Consider the following 18,444-nt stretch of genomic DNA (forward strand, 5'->3'; position numbering starts at 1 on the left):
AACTTCTGATCTAAAAAAATTATTTTTTTACAAAAGCTGGATTAATAGCATACCCTACACCATTGCTGACAAAACAGCATGAAAAGAGGTTGGCAAATGGTGTCAAATTGGACATTGCTACATTGGACATACACAATAGTGATGAGAAAGTTAATGTAACAATTACTCAACTCAAAGACATTTTTCATGTCCATCCTATTTAAAAACAATGTATCTGAAGTAGCTGACTCCCAGACACCAAATCGACTGAATAACTAATGGTTGGCATTATATAAGTGCTGCTCAAGAACAAACACACTTGAGCAGTCATAAGCACAGGCTGTATTATAGACCTACAGCATGAATGTTTCCCACATTTATTATGTAACATTCTCCACATAAAGACATAGGACAGCGACTTGCAAGGTTGGCTGCTTTCATGCCATTTACAAACAATGGTAGAATGGGCATGTTAAAACACTGTTTGCTATAGTGTGGTCTGAAACGATCCATCTTCCAGCAGCACATCCAGGGAATATTTTAATCTAGAAACAACTATTTGGCTGCTAGTGGAAAAAGAAGCACCAGAACACACAGCAGTAGACAGACTGAAAAGATTTTTTAAATCTGTACATTACTGTGCTGCAAACCACTTATCTACAAAATTAGTTTGAGCTTACAAGTATGTCCAGCCTATCCATGTATATGCATTATGTACAGTTCTGCAGCAGTGGAATGAAATTTTGCAGCCAACACCTTTCACATACTAGTTTGTGCTGAAACAATTTGCCAGTCTTATTTAACTGTTATTTGCTGCAGTACAAAGAAATTCTAACTGATACAGGTTAGACTCCCGATGTCACACAAAAAAGCAACAGCTGTCTTTCACAAAATTCACTAAAGCTAGCTTGCCTCTACCCTGCCAAAATTAATCACATATTCTAAGGATGCCCAAGTGCTTCCTTCTGTTTCTTCCTCTGTACCTGAAAAGTAGATCTGCATTCTCTACCTTTATGTGTGTAATTTCTCCATAATAATATTTTTTAATGGCATTCAGGATTACAAAATGGAAGGAGATCCCATTTCACTGCAGCCATTTGTTCCTAACACAGAGAGGGAGTTAAGAGTGCGACAGGATGGAAGCTTTCTCTCCTATCTCCACCTGCTCCCTCTAACTTTTTTTGTACTATTCCAATAGACTTTAAATCTTACTTACAAAAGCCAATATACCAGATGTCCTTGATTGTCCCACCTGCTGGCTGTGTTTACACTCTCCATAACTGATCCACCTATCCATCCTCATGCACGCATACATGAAAGAAGCACTGGGCAGTGTGCACAATGTGTTCTCTCTTGGACCAGGTACAGGGTATGTGAAGAGTGATAGCTGTTTGTTTTACAGCTTTTATTTTAGTTCTAGCTGCACAGCCTCACGTGCTTTGCTCAGGAGGTTCCATGTTGACAATCCATAACAGCTGACTTGAAAGCCACCACACCAGCAGGATCTGGTCTGGGAACTGAAATACGACAGCCTTAGCTACTCAATTTGGGTTTATCTGCCTAGGGATAATATAAAATCCCTCATCAGTCAGTACATATCTTCCTCACCTGTGTTTTGATCATCAGGGGTATGGTTTTCACACAGCTGTTCCCATCTTGCTTTTTCCTTAATACAAGCTTTTAAAGAATCATGGAGCTCAGGAAATCTTGGCTTCTATCTGTGCTTCTCCTGAGAAGCAGGCCACATCATGCACACAGCTCTGTGTCACACAGCATAGCTGAAACTTGTTTACTGCTATCAAAGCTTATTTACAGCCTATCAGAAAGCTAAAAATACTTTTAATTTTCCCACAATATAAAGCAGACTGCCACTGTACTTCTCATCAAATCAGATACCCTGCCAGGGAAACATACTGGCTTCTGCATTGAGTCTTCAGTTAGCAATGAATCTGGCTGCTCAGAACAAGGGTTACAAAGTCAAAGCCTCATTACAGGATCATTGTGCAAATACAGCAATTTACAATCAAGAAATACATGTCAAAAAATAGTGTATTGCAAACAAACACTGTACAAACAGACCTCTGCATATACTGAATGATACCATCACATTTTCCTGTTTTTCTATAATATGTCCCAAATACTGCCAATATGTACATCTGTCCATATTATCCACAAGTACAGAGCAAAGTCATGTATATAAATATGTTTACATATAAATATCCACTATTTTCAGTCATTTAAAAGGGAAACTACAAAGCAAGAGTTGTGCCTACAGTTGCATGTATTTATATTCCTAGTTCTTTAACAATGGATTTCTTTTACTGATGAGATGATGTTGCATGTGTTTGTGATTCCATGCTTTTTTCTAAATGACTACTCTTGTCCGTATGCAACATGTTATTAAGACTATTTTCCCACTTTTCAGTGACTTCCTACCTTACTCACATCCCTCAGAATTTGGGGAATGGACCCAAGATTCCGATACGTGGAAGAGTTAAGTTATGGTAGCTAGGAAGAGAGCAATTACAGTTAATTATTGCTATTACTAATGCTAACTAATAAGTAACAATTTGTTCAGAAAACTAACTCTAAAAGGGAAGAAAGAAATTCATCAATGAACAAGAAAAGTCTGTCTCAGTTAATTTTCTGTGTTGGCAATGATTTATTTGGTTTTGTGGGCATGTTTGCCACCCTACAGCTGCTTTCATAGTCTCTGTTTCTTGAGATATCTGAAGAGCTAAGTCTGATACAAAGATTTGATGGATGTCTGCCTAACTAATGTATGTAGCTATTACTTTGTATTTTTCTTCTTTATTACATTTTCAGAATCAAAAAGAGATAAGCATTAGTACAAGTCTCTGTTATCAATATCAAGAAGACACACAAAAGATGTTTGAACAAAATGAAATTCTACACGTCAGTGGTAGACAAGCTGTTGTTGGAAAGTGCCAGATAATTAAATTTTATAGAGAATTACAAATTTTGGACCTCTCACAGTGATGAGATCTGTCAGACACAGATAAGAATTTGTAGTTTTAAAATATACAAGGTTTCATATCGTGTCTCCTTTTAATGTGAGAACAAAACAAACCAGCTGTTTGTGCCAACAGCTCCAAGCAGTTTGTCATACAGCAAAGGACAAAGCATCACTCTGGTTGGGTCACCACCATTCTGACACCAACAGGCAGAGTCATAGATAATAAAGTAGCAATCTGTATTCAACCAGTTTACCAAAAAAATAGTGAGAGGACAGCAGAGGATGTATTTATCTCAGGACAGTGCCCTAACCAAGGGTGCAAAGAACAGGAAGCCTCAACAGCAGAGCAGGCACTAGAAGACACACAGCAGGTCTGCATGACTCCAGCTGAAGCCCTGGATACCCATCCTGTCCCAGAATGGGCTGGGTCTGTTCTCTGGCACATTCTGCACATGCAGCACATTCTAGAATTGGATTCACAGTGATACAGAAGGCAAGTCTTTTTAAATATTTTAAGGGAAGGAATGTAATTTTAATATTTTTTCTTTTTAATGCCACATACAAAGGGTTACACACAGAACCTGCTCATTTGCTGTGAGATGAGGTTAGAAAAAAGACCCTCAAATCTTCCAGACTATCCTGAGAAAACGACCTTTACTTTCTCTGGCTGCTCAAACTGTTTGAGAGACACTGTGGTGTCTGGGGCGCCTCTGTCCTGGTGCTCGCAGCAGAGGCTGAAGGCACTGGGAGGAGAGGCAGCGTCTGCCCAGGGCTGGTCACAGCAGGTTCCAGATGCACCCACCACAGGGCACAGCTGAGCCCACAGCTGAGGTGGGGACAAAACTCCCTGGGAACACCTCTGGGAAATGTATTTAAGACAGTGCAAAACCACTTAGGATGGTGCAAAACCACCAGCAGTGAGAAGAGAGAGGGGAAAGTGTGAGAAACAGCCCTGTTACCAAGGTGAGAGGAGGAGGAGCCCCAGAGGCTGGAGCAGAGACTCCCCTGCAGCCCATAATGGGGACCATGATCACCCAAGCTCCCCTGCAGCCTCTGGAGGTCCCTCTGCTGGACAAGGGGAAGAGGATGAGGAGTGAGTGACAGGGATCAGCTGTTATAAACTGCCCACAAACCTCACTTCCCACCAATCTGTGCTGCTCAGTGGGGGCAAGCAAAAGGGTTGGGAATGAAGGAATGAATTTGAGAAGAACAAAGGGAGAAGGTGTTTTAGGGTTTTTCCTTGTTTCTCATCACACCAATCTATTTCAATCAACAATAAATTAAGTTTATCTCCCTCAAGATGAGCCTGTTTTGTCTGTTAAGAAAGTGATGTCCCTGCCCTCATCTTGAGACACCTGGAGTGAGAGAGGGGCTGGGTGGGAGCCTGGCAGCCAGCTGAGGTCAGCCCACTGCTCTTGGGAATCAAATCTGAGAACTGAATTTTACAAATTCAGATAGTCCAATTATACAAAAGTGACCAAAGTTCATTACTTATTACAATAACACTGTTAGCACGCTTGCTGACAGTGAGGTGAGCAACACTTGCTACACAGAAAGTATATGGTGTTCCACCACCTGATGCCCACAGCCACCTTCTGTGAAGGCTCAAAGTTCTGGAGTGGTTTCAAAAGCTGCTTAAACTGATTTAAGGCTTTGCTACTGCCAAAAGAAAAGAGATCCTGCCCTACTTTTCACATGCACATCACTGCACTATCTTCTTTTGAGGCAGCAGTAAGGCTTATCTGGCTGAAAACTACTGTTCATTTTTAGTGCTGGAACAAAAAGGGAGCAAAAGATCACCACTTCCAGCAAACACACTATCATGAAACTATACCCTTGGAGGGCTTCAGGCTCATGCTTTCAATGTACCTCAGAAAATTAGTATGCTTATGAGACTTGGATCACAGCCATTCCCCCAGCTTCACACTGGGGTTTCTTAAAATGTCCATCCTGATTTATTCAGATGTAAAGATAGTAAGAAATATCCTGCTGGGTTTTTTTTGAGGCAATTTGTCACAAATTTTTTTAACATTGCTTGACCAAACCTGGGACAGGACCAGAGGACTTTCTGAACCAATCTAAATTTACAGTCTACTAATCTGGTATCCTCTCTGTGACAAACGACAAGGTCAATCATTTAAAAAATGTGCATGACCTCCTGCAGTAGTTATCTGTAACATAATTCAGTCCATGAAAGAATACCCGACCCACTTAGCCATTCATTTTGCCCTACACCTGGGGTCTTATTCTTTGCCCAAAAATCTTAAAATCATTTACTCACAGAAACATAGAATATGCTGAGTTGGAAGGGATCCAGCTCAAGTTGGAAGGGTCCAACTCCCGGCCCCAAGAATCCCACTATGTGCTTAAAAAGCATTGTCCAAATGCTTCTTGAACTCCGTCAGGCTTGGTGCTGTGACCACTTCCCCTGGGGAGCCTGTCCCAGTGCCCAACCCTCTGGTTGAAAAGCTTTTTTCAGATATCCAACCTAAACCTCCCCTGACACAACTTCAGGCATTTGCCTGGGTCCTATCACTGGTCATGGGAGTGAAGAAGAGATGGGTACCTGCTGCTCCTCTTCCCCTCATGAGTATATTGAAAACCACACTGAGGTCTCACACCAGTCTCCTCTACTCCAGGCTGAACAAACCAAGTGACCTCATACAGCTTCTCCTCTGGACCCTTTTCCATCTTTGTTGCCCTCCTTTGGACACTCTCTAATAGCTTCATGTCTTTTTCATATTGTGGCCCCCAGAACTGCCCCCAGCACTCAAGGTGAGGCTGCCCCAGTGCAGAGCAGAGCAGGACAATCCCCTCCCTTGCCCTGCTGAGATGCTGTGTCTGATGCACCCCAGGACAGGGTTGGCCCTCCTGGCTTTCAGGGCACTGCTGACTCGTCTGCAACTTGCCCTTCGCCAGGATCCTTAAAATCCCTTTCCATGGCACTGCTCTGCAGCATCTCATTCCCCAGTCTGTCCTTACATCCAGGGTTGCCCCATCCCAGAATCCAGCACTTGCTCTTGTTAAACTTCATATGGCTGGAGATTGGTTAAGGTCTCTCTGTAGGGCCTCTCTGCCCTCAAGGGAGTTGACAGCTCCTCCCACATTAATGTTGTCAGCAAACTTATTTAGTATTCCTTTGTGTCCAAGTAATTAACACTAACTCCCCTGTCAATTCAAAACAGTTCTGAATTTTCCCAGCTTCTTGGCTTCATCCTATAGCAATCTAATGGAGCTTTTATCCAACCAGTTACAAGCCACAGTTCTCTTCCCAGATATGGTGTGCACTTGTAGGAGCATACTCTCCCCATAGAGCTATTATTTTTCCATGAAGTTTTAGTTTCTTCTTTTCCCTGCCAAAAGGAAAGAAAAGGCACATTCCCCCTGCCACACAAACATATGCAGGAGGATGAGTGTCTGGTTTCTGACCATTACTGATGCTGAGACTGACTGGGACAAACAGCAAGGGCTCCCAGTCCCACCTCTGGCTCAGTGAGCCAACTGTTTGATTGTTCTCATGTTGTTTAACAGCTTACGTGTAATTGCTGCTGGTTTAGACTGTAACACAGTAAGTGCAGCACTGTGGAAAGAAAGAGGCCTTTTTCTGCACCAGCAGCTTTATTCTCTTTCTTTCAGGAAGAGTAAAATCTGAATTTGACTGTACTACTTTGTGAAATTTTGTTTTCCCCAAAGAAGTCTTGGTTGCATCTGATTCAATCTGAATCATCCAAACTCATAAATCTCATTGCAGCTTATGTTGCCAGTATAAAATAGTTGAATTTACTTTCAGCTACGGAGGTTAATAAAGAGCTTAATTTCAACACATTGATTAAAGTAATTCTTGTATTTATTGTTCTCCCTATTTTTAATGGATGCAAACACCATAGATCTGTGTAACACTCCATTTTCACTGCTTAATGGTTTACCTTTAAGATGACAATGATTAAAGGAGGCAAGATGTATCCATCTACAGCCTAGGGACTTTAACTTACCAGTGAAAAGTTGAGTCTCAAAAGAGAAATTAAATGAAGAGTTAGTTCAGAAAAAAAGCAGGTAAAAAACATAATAATAGGAAATTTCTTAAACGTTTTTATTTTTAGAAAGAGGTTTACAGTCTATGAACCTTTGTTTACCCATAATTTTAGTGCTCATTGCAACAACACCTTAGTCCTTATTTCTTGCACAGTCCCAGGATTCCAGGGCTCCTTGTTTTTCACAAATGGGCTACAAAAGAAACACCTCCAGTGCAGGAAAATGGGAAAGAACTCATGAGAATTTCGCTATCAACTAGCATGGTATCTTGAATTTAAATGGGTCAGACCATTGAGACTGGTTGGTCTGGGGCCTCCTGATTCTGGATCTGTACTATTTACAGTCTTTCCCTGTGCTCTGTGGATATTCCCTTAGCTGGCCTGAGCACCATTCTGCCTTTTTAGAATGTTCAAAGCAACTACACTGGAAGTAATAGTTCCTGTGAGAGGCGAACTGCTTTCATCCCTGTTACTATCAAGCAATAAATACCTCCAAAGCAAAAAATACCAAAATCTACACACCATAAATATCATAAATATTTCTAAATGAAAAGTAGTATTAAAGAGAAAGTGCATCTAAAACAACTAAAGGAGTATTTTTGCCACTATAATGGTGTTTTTAAGTAGGAAGACTCCTTGTAACACTTAAAAATTTCCATTTTTTTTGTATTTCACTAATCACTTCCTAACACTCAGAAAGTCTCAGAAGGCATTTCCTACTAACTCTGCTTATTACAGTAACCCCTTTAACCCATTTTGTAGTATATTATATAGACATCAGCATGCTAGGGGACCTACCAAACAAATTCTCTGACTCAGGTGACAAATTAAGAGGCATTTCCAGTTCAGATTTCTGCATCAGATCCTCAGGTTTTGCTGCAATCTTAGGTTATCGGTATAGATTTTTAAAGAAATTCTCCTAGATTCATTCATATTCCAGTTTTGGTTTAATTTGCTTTCCCACTTCATATTTACCTTACAGACAACTTTATTCTATTTTACATTCCTGAGAACCTCACTGTAGCTCACAGGTCCATGTGGATCATCTCTTTAGTAGCAATACTCTTCAGGGCACAAGACAGTCAAATGTGCATGCAAGTCCTTGAAGCTATTGTTCAAATGGAAATTCAAATTTCAAATCCCAAAACATTTGCTTTCATTTAAATTAGTCTGAGTTATAACATTGGTGACTTACTCCCAGACACATTCATAAGACAGTATTTCATATTCTCAGAAGAAACTGCCTGGAACTGAGATATGCAAGATAGTGAACAGAGATGGAAATTAATTTTATCACTGTGATGAACACACTACGACTTCAATCAAAATTTATTTTCAAGTTTTGGTGGAACAGGAACAGATTCAGGGGAATTAGAAGATTAAATATTTTTGATAGAATCATAGAACATGCTGAATTGGAAGGGACCCATCAGGATCATTAAGTCTAACTCCTGTCTTTTAAAAATGAAGAGTCTCTTTACCAATGTAAGTACCTTGCAGGAAATAAAGACTTCTATATTAAATATATTTATATCTGGATGTTATTATGCTGTTAATACAATTGTGACATGAATTTAATTTTTGGCTCCTAAAATCAGAAAAGGGTCTAGACTACAAGCCTGATGATGATGATACTATAATCACACCTCCTAATTTAGCTGTGCTGTCTACATCACTGATACTGAATTTTATGAAATGACTACAGAAGCAATGGGACTGCCTGGTGGAGACTGAGGTGTACAAGCATTAACTCAAATGGAACTCATCAGCTAAAAAGGCACAGCAGACATTCCATCTGCAACCTGGAAAATCACAGTACTGTTCTATATGCAGCTACATTGCATAAGACACTCACAGGCAAAAATATAAGGACACACACTGCTGAATGTACTAATCAAAGACAAATCCTACTCAGAAGTGATCTGTTTAGTGGTGCACAATGGCAGATGCCACAGCATATTTTTTTGTGATGCAAGGCTGCTCAAGATCATCTATGGATAATGAACCATGACAGCTTGGGATTTGATAAAACATAAATTGATGCTGAAAGAAGGCAAAGAATACAACTACTATCTCAACAAGAAATGCAAATCAACTGGATTTTTTTAATCTTTAATGTCAGAATGAAGTATCATGTATTACCAAAAAATTACGTGTTCATTAATCTAACAAACTGTGCATCAGAAAAAGCGATTTCTTTAATTTCTTTACTATCTCCATTTTAATTCTTGGGAAGTGCCATGGATTAAAGCATTTAATAGGTTATAGAAGGTAACAGAATCTTGTTTGTTTAAAATACCTTATATGAGTGGCATCAATGCAGGGTTCACAGGGAAATCTTGAATGAAGGGTCTTCTACTTTACAGTTCAGAAAATTATTCCTTTTCTCCCTTTAAAAGAAAGACATTCAATGTAAACAATTACCAGTACCTGCAGTGCTGTATTTTCCATCTTTGCCCATGAACAACTGCTGCTTAAAAACTCTTTTAAATGTACTTGGTTTGTTCACTGCTTTCAGCTGATTGCCCATAGCTGATTATCATGAGATTTAATCAGACTGTTAAGAGACATAGAACAAAAATACATGAACAAAATTTCTTCATCATGGACTGATTTGGACTGTTTTCTTGGTGTGCTCCAATATGATATATTTCTGTAGATTTCATCAGTGAGCCAAGTAAAGCACACATCATGTCTTTCTACTGCTGTAACCCAAAGTTAAGATTCCTTAACTTAGCAGGCTCAGTGAATTCACATGACACTGGAAAAAAAATGGATTTACACTTGAACATTTTTTAACTTCTATACACAAAAAGACAATTTCAGAACAGTTTGGATTAAGCGGCAAAAGTGATATCAGTCAATTCAATCTTAGACTCAAAACTCTTTCCTAGAACTATTCTGATTATACTATATAGTTTTTTTTCCCTTCTCTGCTCTTCTATTTGCCTTCTATAAAGTCTCATATTCTGGTAAATTAAAGGAATTCACATGACTTTTCCCCACATCTATAACTAGAAGCTCCAGTTAAGACTGAATGCTCACTGTGCTGGAAGTTGTTTGAACAAGAGTGTTAGACATCTTTAAGATTTTTATAAATCAAATCCCTTACACAGTAAAGAACAGGAGTAAAGCTATATCAATATATTTGTTCTACAGATGAAAGCTAAGGTACACAAATATTAAACAATATGCTGAAAGTCACATGAGTCTGGTTCAAGGATCCTTCTCAGTCGTAAATGCCTTGAATCCTTATCTAGTACCTGAATCACACCCCATAAAGCCTGTGCCCAGCCCCCATATCTTATATGTAGCACTTCTGAATATCCTCCTTAGGAGGAAGTACTATCAGTATTTAATTTTGTCGGACTTGACAATATTTAAAAATATAAAATTACAAATAAAGATTCTTTTTAAACAACAAAAAGATTTAATTAAATAAAAATAATTAAAATAATCTAAAATACTAAGGAAGCTTTCATTTTTCATTAGTTAAGTATTAAGAAATAAATACTGTAAAAATGATGTAATTTTCTGTAAATGTATATACCTATTATTTGCTTTCTAATCTTTAGGGAATAAAGTCCACATCAGCAAGTGCATTGCATTGAATTTAGAGTCACCAAAGTCTGGGGGTACAAGAATTTACAGCTCCACATAATGTGTCTTTTCTATCTGAAAAGGAAAAAAGACTAAAGCCTTTGAATTACTCCAGGACCTAGGGTTTTAATGAAATAACTATCAGGAAAAGCTGGTTAAAAATGTTCTGACTTTCACAGTCAACAATTATTTTGTAGCTTGTGGCTGTCTGGATAGAATATCTTTATTTATCAAAACAACAAAGTGAAATTAAACTCATTAGATGCAAACCACAACATTAATAAAAAAAATCACTGCAATGTCAAGCACTCAAAGTTTAATTCAGTCTATTTCTGAGGTTTTATGGAAGTCTCAGAGTCACAATTTTTTTGTGGGGAGCTATGCTTATTCAGTGCCTAGGTTGTTTTTTCAAGGAATTTAAGGGGTTTACCTCTCCTATTCATGAATGCTCTAAAATTCATATACCTTACGGAAGAGACCCTTAAAATAAAAGAATTATTTTTGTGATGAAATTTCTTTAAGATAAAAAAATCCACTAATTTTATACACCAAACAATAGATCCCTATTTCCTCTCCACGTCCATTTTTTTTTCCCCTCTAGCATGTAACATATATTGTATGTTCCTATATATCCAAGGCAACTTCCACTGAATTCCATTTTCCTGGCTCATTTCTCAAACATTCCCAGTTCTCTCGAGCTAGGATTACTCGCTGATACTACTGGCAGTTATGCTGGCAGCTCTACATCTGCTGTCCAGATATCCAATTCCTTATTAAATCTGTCTTCTCTAGAGCTCCCTGCCAATTCTGACTCTTTTTGTTTAGTCAGTCCCAGTTTCCCATTCCATGTCCAATTTTTATGCCCTTTCTCATTATCCAGGTTGACTATTAATCCAGTGCCTCTGCCCATCAAGCCTCAGCCATTCCCTCCTCAGCTCAAGGCTGACCAATTTTCTGGTACTCTTCCGCCCACTGGGGTCCTGGCACAGTTCTGCCTGGGATAACACATAGGGGAGAACCAAAAGCCATCACAGGAACTCTTTTTAGATCTTTTTCATCTTGCAACAAAAAGTCCATTGGATGATAGAGATGCAAGAGTTTATCACAGTCAGCCTCCAGAGTTCTCAGCCTCTGAAAAGCCAGAGCACACGTAGTAATGACTGCAAATGGGTATTTTTTATCTTTGTTTTATTAACAGATCCCTCTTCCCTCCGTGAATTCTCTTCCTTTCCAAAAGGCTTATGATTTTGCTAATTCTAGCGAATATTCACAAGCATGGCCACAAACACATTCTGTCAGAATTGGCAATCCCACTGATAGGCAGAAGACCTAAATATGCCAAAAAGGAAACTTTTGAATATGACATGCAGTTTTGTGCTGGTATCTTAAAACTGTGTTGAAAAATCCTAGTTAGACGCAAATATTTCTAAGGAGACGAGTTAACGTCTGGAACTCAAGAAAAAACACATAAATCTATAGTACTTTTTAATATAGGTAACAATGAAGCATGAAACATGTTTCAACAAGAATTTTTAGGTTTTCTTAGAGATTTAAAACTACTTTTTACAAGTCTCTTAGGGAACAGAATAGATGAACTCTCTCACTTATTGGATGAACAGTGCATAATACTTTGCATAATGAAATTAAGCAGCCTGAAGTACATGTGAACATGACTAATGAGACCAAATGCAGCAGGAAAACCAAGCAGATGGCTTGAGCGAGTTGGAACAGAGTAGCAGGGAGAGATCTGAATGTTTTGGGGTTTTGCAGGATACATACAGAAACACAAATATAATTTTTGCATTTCTGTATAACAGTGCATCTGTCAGCACTCTGGTGGTCTACAGACCACAAGTGAGAGCTTGCCAGAATACTAATAAAAACCTTTATGTGTTGTCTATGGAGACACAGAACACAAACAAAATGGAGGTTGGGGGTAGGAGTTGTTTGTTTTGCTGAGCCTTGCTTTTTTCTTTTTTAATTGCATAAAAAGACACTTAAGCTAGTAGTATATTCTTAATGAATTAGTTCTTCATCAACAGCCTGAGTCTCAGACACCTCCTTAGTAGTATGAATATCTAGGGGGAAATGCAGTAAGAGAGAGAGAAAGGAGGCAGCAGGTAGTAAAAAAATAAAAGAATGATGGGAAAAGGCTTTCTTATCAAGAAAGGTCAATGATCAACTTATAAAGGATGCTACCAGAAATACTGGAAGATGAAGATACATTCAGTTTGCTCTCACTGCTTTCTGGGAAAAAAACAAATCCACAGAAAAGATGAACTGTTCATTTCTGTAACAGGAGTACAATGAGGGTGAGCAGACAGCCTCACCTTGAGTGGTATTCAGGTGAAGGTATAGCTCTGCTCTGCATGAAACACATTCTGACACTGGCTATTTACATCTGCAAACTTAAGGGCTTGCCTGCAGTTATGTTATAAAGAACAAGCAGATTCAGAGAGAAAAAGTATAAAAATTGAGCAAATTTACAATGCCATCCTGCTGCCATCTCTATCACAAATGACTGGGATAAAATGCCTTCGGATGTGTATTTTCTGACTGAGATTATTTTTTCACTAGAAAAGTTTATGTGATGTTTTGAAAGGAAGCACAGATATCACCTCAGATTGCAATATAAAGGTATCTTGTCAACAAAGTAATTATAACCAATGTTCAAAAGAAAACTATTTAATTGATTTTTCTGCTCCTGTCAATAAGTATAGTAGTCTCTATCACTGCTGATGATAATGTTACAGCTATACCCCATCTACCACATATTTGACTATTACATGCTCCTAATATTCAGTGCTCACAACACAATTTTGTAGCGCAAAATACTTATATTACCAACACAAACTGTTGAGGTACAAAAGTCACATATTCTTTAATCCCTTCAGTTCATTTTAAAAATGTATCTTTCCACTGTGTGCACTGGTCTCTCTTTTTTAAAAATTTAGAATATTTAGAAACATAGAAAGAGAATGAATAATTCCATGGAGCATCGTTATTCAGGCAAGAAAAGGGCCAAAACTCACAAAACCACAAACTTCTTTTAGTTCTGGAAGACAGTAGTAGTATTTCCTTTTTTTTTTTTTCCAGGGCCTTCTGATGGTATTTTTTCTCTCCTGAGAGACAGAGGACTCAAACTCTACCTTTGTATATGTACTCTAACTTTAAAGGAAGCTGGTAGGAGTGAAGTGCAAAACAAACAGAAGAAAGTGGTTCTCTGCCCAACAGGAGAAAAAATCTATGAAACTGCCAGAAACTTTATTAGGGGGTACAAGAAAACCTTAAAAAGCTGAATGGAGAAACTTAACACAAATTTAGAAAAGAGATTCACTGAGAGCTGGTGATATCACACCAGGTTTAGGAAATCCCTTGAGCTGAAAACAGTTGGAGGCTGGGAATTTTCTAGAGATGTGTTATGCACTCTCACTCTATTCTTCTCTTCTCTGGAAATCTGCTATGGCTTATTGGAGATAAGATGCTTAACACTGTAGATCCAGGGCTAAGAGAATCCCTGGTCTGAATTTTTGGAACCATTCTTCCATTTCAATGAGATACTCTGAATTTGTTTACACTTCTGCCTAAGCAAAGGCAAGGAAATGGATGCCTTCATATTCCAGGAATTAGTCAAAACCACTGCATGACACATCTGCATCACCCACTGGTCCTCAGCACTGTGAGACCACTTCTACTGAACAAATTTGTATGGCTTAAACTGGGTATGTCCATGATCATAATTTCATTAGCAATGGTTCCTGTTATTCAGAATGGTAAAGGAGAAAAATTTTTAAAATAATAATAATAGTAATACTAATAAATGTTAGATCAATTTTCTTTCCTTACATGGCACAGACAAATGTAAGGCAGAAAAGGGTAAACAAAGAACTCAACAGGATGGTCTAAAACCTAGGAGGAACTATGCTTCATTTTATGTGGTAAAGCAAGAGCAGAACACCAAGTGACTAGAGTAAAGAGTCATGTGAACACACAGACTTAGAACTGTCTGATCTGGTAACTGCAACTTGCAACTGTTGTCTTTCCCTGTGTGTTGTTTTAGGTATCCATATGGTACCACACAGCTAGACATTTATAAAAAATTACTTTGGTGACATGTGGCTAACATCTTTGAGTTGTCAACTTTAAAAAAAAAAAAGTGCCTGTCTCATATGTCAGTATTCAAGCTTATACGTGTTTTCTGGTTTTTCTTGTCTCAGTGGGATGGTTTTTCACCTTCCTCTTGGGGATATTTTTTTCCAGAAGAATTTGGACTGAATTTTTTTGTTTATCTATTAAAATGATACAAAATTAGTGAAGGAAATTCTGGTCCATTTCTCTACTTTCCAATCAAAACCAGCACACAATACACACAGGCAAAAATACATACTTTGGTCTGCACTTAAATGACAAGAAGACAAAAATATTATTTCGACTAGCACCCTACTTTATTGGTTCCCATTTGAAATTCTGGGTAAATATCACACTCCTGCTTCCACTTCACTTATGTATGATGTTACTTAGCAACATTCTTTTTGCTTTTGCTTCACTGATCATTAACATTAATTTTTTTACTATAGCAAAAGCAGACAGTGACAGACATCTTGCTTTGCTGTAAACATTTTTCTTCCACATGAATGCTGAATACTGAAGCATGCAATTAAAAGTAAGAATCAATAGTTCACTACAGAGCAAAAAATTACATTTCCTTATACTGTGCCAACTCCTACCCTCAAACTCTCATTCTGACCTCTTGTACCACACTAAATTCATGATCTGTAATTCCACACCGATCAATTCATTTACTTGCCATTAAAGAACAATTTCCAGCTTAAACTATTAGCATAACCTTTAATTTATGAAAGATATCAAACAAAATATCTTATACAGAACTCTCTGCAGAAGGAACAATTGGATTTTTTCATGCCACAAGTGAAAATAACTTAAAGACATACAATTAACAAGCTGACAAGAAAGGGCAAGTTTTTGATGTTCTGTCTTCCAGATCTACAGACCTGTCAACCAGCAATTATTGAAGTGAACTAACGCGACCAGCTGACAACTTGTAATGCCATATTAAGAGTTTAATGTTCTTTGCCAGATCAAGCTGATGTACAGTAGGCACCTCTGTATCTAGAAAACTCACCACGTCCTTTTTAAGACAAAACAATCTTCACAAAGCTCTGGTAAACAGAAGCTCACCGTTTATCAAAAGCCTGTGAACAACCTCAGGTTCAACTCTCTTCAAAGTAAGTTCATTGCCAGTAATATTGGAGAAAAACATTTTCCTCTACAAACAGCTTTGATGAGTTGAGTCGACATTTTTCTCACATACACAAAGATAATCAAAATCCGCTTGCCAAGCATTGTTTCCCAACTGCAACATTTAAAGGAAGATTGCCATTTCCTCTGGCAAAGACTTATGAACATAAAAAAAAAAAAAAAAGCTGTACTCATAAAATCAGGAAAAAACCCCTCAATCAAATTAGGAATCTCTAACAGCATGAACTTATCACATACATCCAGGCAGAGCTCTCTTGCAACTAGGGATCAGATAAAGATTTTAATTAGCTCCCTTGAAAATTGTTGTTTGCATTTAGAACAAATGACAAGTTCATCATCACCTCTTTATCATCCACTTTCCAGGAAGCTTCTTTGTCAGAATCTACACCCAAACCACGAATAGGTGCACATGCAAAGCAGTCAAATTATGGTAAATTACAACAAAGTGTCATTTAAGAGTGGAAACCCTTTGTATTTTAAGCTTGGAGCTCCTACTGCCCAACTGGGCAACACAGCTTAGATGGCAAGTTTTTAGAGTTGCACTTACTTGGAACCAGGAAAACATTAAAACACTGCATCCAACTCACAACAGTGAAACCAGGTTTGCATAAAGAATGACATAAATTACAACACACATGAGATTTTATAATTAGTTCAGACAAACAAATACATAGCACAGTAAATTCTGCCTTGGCAGAGGAAAGAGTGCCAGGCCCACATATTTTTCAATCTGCATCTTCTGTTCTTAACTTTCAGATATATTATATGCATATAGATTTATGAACATAAATGTGTTAACAACCAATCCATCAGTGCAGAATAACCAGGCTGTAGTAAAGATAGCATTTTTAATAACTTTCATTTGTCTTTGAGGTACTACTTTCTTAACTATAAGGAAGTGCCTGTCACTTAACAGGAGAGGAAACTAATCTGTAGTGCCTCTACAAAGGTGTAGGTGAATCACAGTTTTACAGTCCTTTACTTTGCATCTTAACAAGACATTCTGAAAAACAGAGTGTATGATAGATACTAATATTTCTCTCAAGACTCAAACCTGAAAGTAAATAACCAGATACAAATTTAGTATTGGTTGATTGCTTGGATACCAAAAGCAAGTTTGTACTTATTGAGATAGTCCCCAGGTGATGAGCAAAATGTCATGACCAATGGCTCATTATGCCATTACTTCAGAAATACTACTGAAAAAACCCACTTGTGGCAGATGAAGAGTCTACTCAGTTTTCTACGGATTTCATGAGGCTTGTCAATATTAGATGATCAGGCTTAAAAGATGTGAAGTAATGTATCAAACAAACAACTGCTCACCGAGACTCCCCAACAGACTATTAAGAGATACAGATAATTTACTTACCAGGAAAGTAATAACACAATGCCATAAAAATGTCCAAAAACCCCAAATGGCCACTGAAATAATCTCTTTCTGCAAAACATTTGTATTAATATTACTTTTTTTCTTTTGTTTTCAATTTTTCAATCAACTATTATTTTAAAACTATAGATAAACTGACATTACTGCCTTATTTTTAGTTGGCATCTTTCTGACTACCTCTGAACAGCAGGATTCAGAAAGACACTGAAGTTTCAGATACTGTGGTAGGTTGTCCCTGGCCAAAGACTAAGTTTCCACCCGCCACCCATTCACATTACCTCCAAGCATGGAGGGGAGAATTTGAATCGCAGAAGCAAGGAAAAACTCATGGGTTGAGACAAAGCCAATTTAAAAAGTAAAGGGAAAAAATGGGGCAAAAATATACAAGTGAAGCAAAAGCCTTCCTGCCAGCATCCCAGTGCTCAAACAGCCTCCAAGCATCAGCTTTGATCACTGAGCATGACATTCCAAGGCACAGAACACCCCTCTGGTCGATGTGGGTCACTTGTCCTGCCTGTGCTCCTTCCCAAGCTCTGGCACACCCACCCCAGCCTACTTGCCATGGACAAAACTAGAAAAGGCCTTTTTGTTGTGCAGGTGCTGCTCTGCAATAGATAAAACCCTGGTGGGTTACCACCACTGTTTCAGGCACTAACCTAAATCAGCAGCGTGTGAGCTGCGATGAAGCAAGTTAACTCCATCTGACCCAGACTCAATACAGGTACTCAGTCACAGTTCGTGACTCAAGTTAGCCAGCATGACATCTAACTGCACACAGTGACCTTCCCTCATTCTCCTTCTCTTACCATTTCCACCCTGGTTTCCAGGCACACTGGTGAACAAGCAACCAGGACACCCAAAAGCATTACTCATGCAGTCTAAATGCAACTCCTGGCAACACAGTACTCAAACCAGATGTCACCTCTGATGCCACAAGCCTCATTTCCATCTCCTTGATGTTCCACTTTCCTAAGGGCAGCACAAGAAAAATTACTCAACTGTCTTCGCTCCAGATAGTATATAATACACTTTATAAATATCTCATGCCCATAATTGCACTCTCCCCCTTTTCCCTCTTGTTTTTCTAATTTCTCTAATTCCTTTCCCTTAACTTACGCCTGTCAAAGCCTGTCCAGTTCTTGACATTCCTGATGTATTTAACATCTCTGAACACCCTTGTGCTTCAC

At 38.4% G+C, this 18,444-nt stretch overlaps 1 protein-coding gene across 4 annotated transcripts in view; it reads right to left on the reverse strand.

The window, feature by feature from the left end:
* SYT1 (synaptotagmin 1) overlaps positions 1–18,444 on the reverse strand; it is a 333,529-nt gene that overhangs the window by 245,085 nt on the left and 70,000 nt on the right. For 3 of the 4 annotated variants that reach the window (XM_063154985.1, XM_063154982.1, XM_063154984.1), the window contains exon 2: positions 9,287–9,377. The exons of the other annotated variant lie outside the window; for it this stretch is intronic. The gene's annotated coding sequence lies outside the window, so the exon portion shown is untranslated. The remainder of the gene's footprint in view (positions 1–9,286; positions 9,378–18,444) is intronic. 4 annotated transcript variants of the gene reach the window in all.

This window comes from Melospiza melodia, chromosome 4 (assembly GCF_035770615.1).
Source record: "Melospiza melodia melodia isolate bMelMel2 chromosome 4, bMelMel2.pri, whole genome shotgun sequence".
NCBI classification, from domain to species: domain Eukaryota; kingdom Metazoa; phylum Chordata; class Aves; order Passeriformes; family Passerellidae; genus Melospiza; species Melospiza melodia.